Source organism: Gossypium arboreum, chromosome 5, assembly GCF_025698485.1.
Source record: "Gossypium arboreum isolate Shixiya-1 chromosome 5, ASM2569848v2, whole genome shotgun sequence".
NCBI classification, from domain to species: domain Eukaryota; kingdom Viridiplantae; phylum Streptophyta; class Magnoliopsida; order Malvales; family Malvaceae; genus Gossypium; species Gossypium arboreum.
In genome coordinates this window covers 30,995,639-31,002,374 of record NC_069074.1, presented here as the reverse complement: position 1 = coordinate 31,002,374, position 6,736 = coordinate 30,995,639, and the positions used below count along the sequence as shown (strand labels likewise).

Genomic DNA, 6,736 nt, shown 5'->3' with positions numbered 1-6,736 from the left:
TTGACAAGGTCATTGGATGAGTAGTGGTCAAGTAGCTTTCGTAATGGTATGTCACTAAAGAGAGCTTAGTCATGATACTATAGTGGAATGATTTCGTGACTAAATGAGTTTATAATTAATAGACAAAAATTTGGAACTTAATTATAAATCATTTAAGCCCTAATTTCATATATTCAATTGATCCCTCTGCTAGCTCGTTGAAACTAGAAATGGATCGAATGTTGAATCAAATGAATAGAAATGATAAAGTTAGAGAAATGGATAACATTCGAAAATGAACGTGATTTTCTCACTAAGTATGAAAATAACACGAGAATTAATATATGATTTTTGAATTATTCATTAATTAATTAATTAAAGTTTAAATATGAAATTAAATTAATTGGTCATTCGAATCATTGAATGAAGAAAAATTAAATATAATTTCTCATAGATTCATTTACGGTAAAGTTGTCATGATTTTAACAGAATTAAAATCGAGTTGAGAAAATTATTTAATTGAAAAATTAATTAATTAAAATTAATATATAATGTTTATTTTGGGAAATAGAAACACATGTATTGGGTTGAATTGAATTATAAAGTGTTGGGTTGAGATGTCTTCATAATGTTTTAATATCTATCCCTTAGCTTCAAAATGCACTTTGAATCATTTGATTTCGAGTTTGGGAGTTTAAGTTATGATCACTTTAGTGAAGACTGCGCAAACAAAATTTCTAGACGAGATTATTTTGGAAATTATGAGTTTCAAGCTTTTAATTCGAGTTTAAATCATATTGGTTTCAATATTTAGGCTTAATTTTTATTATTTATGAGCCCAATATTTTATTTATTAAGTTTTATTGTTTTATTATTTGTTTATTCCAAATTTTTGATACTTTTTAAAAGTTTTATGTCAATAAGAAAATTTAGTTTAAAACTACTTCGTGTTTAGATTAATTAGAGTTTCAGTAGACTTGAGAGTTTTTTTGGGATGTACTTAGCTAGCCTATATAAAGGCCTCTTCATTGTACAAAATCAAATTCATTTAGCAACTTCTCTCTAAGTTAATAAAATTTTCTTTGAGTTTTTCTTTTTAAATCTCTTGAATTTTGTTTTAGAAGAGTTTTAACAATCTTTTCAGATTGTGAGGATTATCATCAAGTTTTTTCTTGCCAAGTTTTCTTTCTTGGAGGAAAAATTAGAGTCATGTGAATGGGGTTGTGGATTCATCTGGTTTTCAAGGCTTTTTAGAACTTCTGCACACCATCTTCATCTTCATCTTCTTCCATCTTTCTTCTTTCTTTTCTTTTTCAATTTTTCATTTAGTTCTGATTGTTTTTATTTTATTTTTTGTTTGGTACCATCAAAAACCTTGTTGGTTTTGCGATGAATGATGAACTCGATACTATGATTGGAAAGTTGAAAAGGGATAAAAAAGCTTGAGATGCTTGAGATTAGCAACAAGACACTATTCTAGACATGATCAACAAAAATTTGACTCATCTAAGTACCTAAATTGAGCATCTAAATCATAATTGGGGAGATAAGATTGAGCAGCCTCGTCTTCATGCAAATAATGTTAGACATACACATTACAAGGATGATGAGACTTTGGTCAATAATTATCATGGACAACCTTCTTTGGCTAAACCAAAGTTCTCTATTCCACAATTTCATGGAAAGAATAACCTAGAGGCTTATTGTGATGGGAAAGTTGGGAATAAATTAGGATGTCAATTCAAGAGGAGATGGCCAAACGAAAGGAGGAGTATAATATGATCTCTCACATGTTATGAAATGTTAGTGATGTAGTTCAAAAGATCATAAGGATTTTTGATGCCCAATTCAATATCCAACCAGAGAAGAAAGTAAGTATGACTTTGTGTCTTTTGTTGAATTTTTTTACCCTAGTAGAAATGAGATTTGTGATGTTGAACTTTGTGAACCAAAAAAAGTTGATGATGAGAAATTTTTCCTTGTATCTATGGAGTTAGATGAGTTAGAAACGTCATATTCTTCGACTGAGATGTATTGTACTGAATTAAATATTCATAATACTTGTGAGCGAGATATGAGAAGTGAGGAGAAATTATGTGAAAAGAATGAGAGAAAAGAGACCTTGAATGGTAAAAGTCGACTTGATGACCCACTTTTGATGAGGGAAAATATATACGAGGTAAAATTGGAGAGATCTTAAGTGAGAAAAGAATTTGAAAAGTAAGAAAATACCCATGAAAATGAGAGGAATGATTATATTTTCACTAACCTTAACTTGAATTTGTCTGGTGGACTTGTTTTATTCTTTCAGGAATTTGTTGATCCTTTGAGAGGAGCTCAATTAGTCCATTCCACCTATGATAAAGATTCTTTCTTTCAGGAATTTGTTGATCCTTTGAGAGGAGCTCAATTAGTCCATTCCACCTATGATAAAGATTCTTTCTTGTACGTTCAACCAAATACAAGATTCAAGGACAAATCTTTTCGAGGAAAGGAGGAATGATGCATGCATGGATAAGTGAAATTTATTAAATTCTATTCATTGAAGTTGTCGATTTTCAAGTTTAGGAAGTTAGTCAACTTGCAACAACTTTTTGGATGGGATCCAAACATTTCTGGGTTGAGATGTCTTCATAGTGTTCGAATATCTACCCCTTAGCTTTGAAACTAATTTTGAATCACTCAATTTCATAGTGTTCGAATATGAGTTTATTATGGAAATTATGAGTTTTAAGCTTTTAATTCGAGTTTAAATCATATTGGTTTCGATATTTAGGCTTAATTTTTATTATATATGAGTCCAATATTGTATTTATTAAGTTTTATTATTTTATTATTTATTTATTCCGAATTTTGGATTTTTTAGGAGTTTTATGTCAACAAGCAAATTTAGTTTAAGATTGCTTTTTGTTTAGATTAATTAGAGTTTCAATAAACTTGAGAGTTTTATTTGAATGTACTTAGCTAGCCTATATAAAATTTTTTTTCATTGTACAAAATCAAATTCATTCAACAAATTCTCTTTTTGAATTAAAAAAAAATAAATGTTCCTAAAGAAGATATTTGTGTTTAATTCATACCAAAAAATAAGGTTGAACGACCTTTACATAAGCTTATGAGATCCAGGTATTGTGATGGAATCCTCCCCATTGCAAGTATAAAGATAGTTTATAAGGATTCCCAAAAAATATGATGGTAATCACATCTTTGTCTCGGTTAATCTTCTTAATTTACTGAAGAAATCCAAAAATACAGGACTACCAATATCTAATTTCTATCTTTACAAATAAATCACATTACTGCCACTGAAAGGACAAAACAGAAAAGATTACAAGCTAAAAGACTTGAACTACCTAGAATGTAATATATATTGCAACATACCGTGTCACATTTTTTTTAATTTATTTTCATTTTCAATATCTAATCATATTTTGTTTATGAAGGGTTGATTCCAATATCTAATCATAACTATATAAGTAAAATAAAAGTAGGTAATGAATTCACTAAACTCAAAGTGAATTAAAATATAATATTCAGCATTTTCTATTTAAATCTGCTCCCAAATATCACAAATAATTGCTACTATCCAAATTTATAAAAAGACAAATTAAATAATATCCCACTCTTGTTTTTTTTTTCTTTCTTTCCAATTGTCATACCTATTTTCAAACACTTGAGCTTCTATAAGAGGAGTTAATTTTAAGACTATTTGACCTTCATTTTCTTCTACTTTGGTTATTAATATTCAAATTTCTATGCAATTAATTAAAATCACTCAAAATACAAGCATTTCGTTTTTTCTTTTTCCATCTAACTTTCTTATCATGACTCATAAAACAACAATATGAATGTCTCAACTCACGGTTTTTTCAGTACCTTTTTGGTCAAACCAAACCAAACCAAACATACTCTGTGAAGAAATAAAGAAAGCTCAAAGCGTAAAGTGCCATGCCCAAATGGACTACCAATTTACCTATATATTTTTTTTCTCAATAAGATAGTTATAAACACTTTTTTTTTAAACTCACGAGGTGATGCATTTCATATTTTAATTCTAATATTTATAATATTTCTTCAATAGGTACGTCGACAAGTCGAGCTGCTTACAAGTTGAGCTTTAGATAGGAGATTGACGGCCAGAATTAAAATTAAAGAATAAAAATAAGTTAAAAATAATAATAGAAATTTATGTATTTATAAAAATAAAAGTTTTGTAAAAATCGACATACAACTGAACTTCAACCCTAAATCCATCCAAGACTTGGAACTTTATTAATTCATGCAACTATCTCCTAGAGGTAGTATTTCCGTCCTCCTCTTATCCACGAAGTAAAGTTTTCTTAATTTTATTTATGTCAAATTTCTTGTGGAAAGAGACAGCTCTATCATGCAAGTAATACTTAAACTTCAACGGCTGGATTTTTTAAGCTTATTGAATAATACGTATATCTATTTTTCTTGAATGTCTAAGAGCAACATCATGATAGAGATAGATGGCCAGTTTTCCAAGTTGCAAACAATGCTGTCATAATCGCATAGTGTAAATTTAATTGGTAATTGAATATCTATATATTTCTAATTTTATGTCTCTTTCTAATATCTGTATTGCTAATTAAGTCAATGGACGTTGGACTTTTGGTTTTGTTGAGAAATTTGTATCTTGGACAAGTTGGTTATTAATTTTGCTGTCTTTCGTCTCTCGATTGTCTTTATCCTTTCAAGTATTCAGACTTTTAGTTAAATCATTCTATGATTTTATTTGAACTCTCAGAAAAGTTAAAAAGAAGAAAACAAAAAAAAGAAACAATATCCATCGAGTTGAAGGTCTTTTTCTATCTAATAAAAGGGGTGTAAGTAACGTATTTCAATTTCACTTGAAAAAGGAAAAGTTGTGATAGTAAAATAAAATATTGATTGTTTCAGTTGTTGGAATATATACTCAAGATATTAGTGATGGATTAAAATGAAAAGGCACAATGATTATACCTTAATTTTAAAGATTAAATTGTTTATTTTAATAGCAATTAAATTCTATTCATTCCATTATTTAATTAATGCATCATTGGTATCATATATATAAATTGATTTTACCTCAAACATTCATATTTCATTAATTTATTCATTATTAAAGAAGTAAAAAGTTTGTATTCTTTTCCATCATTTTTTTAAAATTAATTAAGCTAAAAGCACTTTGTAACAATTCTAGGTAGCCTTCCCAACCCTACAAATTCAAAAGCCCTAATCGCCAACCATGAATAATTTCTTCCTTTTTCTTTTCCTTGCAAAGATCCAAATTTATTAAAGCCTCTTTCATTTCCCACCTTCTTTCTTCCACTTATCATAAACATTATTTATTTTTGAAGGGAAAAAAACAAATTGAAGGGGGAAAATTGGGTTGAGAGGATGCCTTTTTAAACAAAAGCAAAGCAATCCTTTCTCTCATTGCTTACTTCTAATAAAGTTTGTATTAATTTCATTGACCAAAAAGTATTCCATTATTGCATCCAAATTCAAAAAGGTTTGGTCAAAGATCCAATTTTTACTTCCAAATTAATTTCCTTAAACCAATCATGCATTCTCTATCTTCCTTTTGATTTCATAAAATTATACTAATCCTAAAATCAAAATAATTTTATTTTTAAAAATAAAAATTATATATTAATCATTTACAAATATTGATAAATTTAGATAAAATTTAAGTATTATATTTTAAATTAAATCAAATTTAAACAACAATATAGCATAATTTAATTGGAATTTGATCCGACAGGAAATCTATTTACCAGCTTGTTAAGTACTCTTGATTAATTAAATATGAGGCCAAATGATTGAAATGAAAAGCATGCAGCGGCTTTTCCTTTTCCTTTTTTATGTTTTCATTGTCGACACGATTAAAACACAAATACATAAAGATCTTGATAAGTATATTTTTCTTGCTTGCTTGCTTTGCAGATATTTCATTATTTTTAATAAGGAGTATGTCGTATTTTTGTATTGTGTTAATATAATTTTAAGATACTTTATATATCTATTTTATTAAATTGGTATAACTTTTAATTAAGATCACCAACTTAATTATAAAATTAAAAAATATTTATTCTTTTAAATTATATTTATATCTATACTTATTATATTTAAGAACTTAATTAGGTAATATTAAAATATATAATAGTCGGCTACCCTAGCACATTTCTGTCTGTCTCCTCTGACGAGGTTTAGGTTTATTTTGTTTCTTTTGTGGCGGCGTTTCTTTGAAAGTCAAAATTTATTCAATTACTCTCTCTGAGATCTAAATCGTTTCTATGGAATCTGATTTTGCTAGGTTAACTCTTAATGAAGAAGAGGAGACGATTTTGCAAATACCATCTTTTCCGATTACAGAGAGGGAAGAACAGGAATTTCATTTGGTAGGGTGTTTTCTAACATCCAGTGTCATCCATTTTCCAGTAAGGATGAGTACGATGGCAAATCTGTGGCATCCGATCAGAGGTGTTCGAATTCTAGATCTGGGGGAAAAAAGATTTCTGTTTCAATTCTTTCATAGTATAGATATGGAGAGGGTTTTGAAAGGTTCTCCCTGGACATTCAATAATCATCTACTGCTCTTACATGCTTTAAAGTGGGGGGAAGATCCGTTAAAGGTCCCTTTAGTTTTATCTCCTTTTTGGGTTCAGATTCATGATGTTCCTGTAGGTTTCTTTTATGAGGCTTTAGCAAAGAAATTAAGTGATTTCATTGGTACTTTTATGGAGTATGA

At 28.4% G+C, this 6,736-nt stretch overlaps 1 long non-coding RNA gene across 1 annotated transcript; it reads left to right on the top strand.

The window, feature by feature from the left end:
* Positions 1–1,530: 1,530 nt before the first annotated feature.
* On the top strand, positions 1,531–2,721 carry LOC128292782 (uncharacterized). The gene is made up of 2 exons (XR_008282693.1): positions 1,531–1,850; positions 2,291–2,721. It is a non-coding gene; the product is annotated as an uncharacterized LOC128292782 (long non-coding RNA).
* Positions 2,722–6,736: the final 4,015 nt, after the last annotated feature.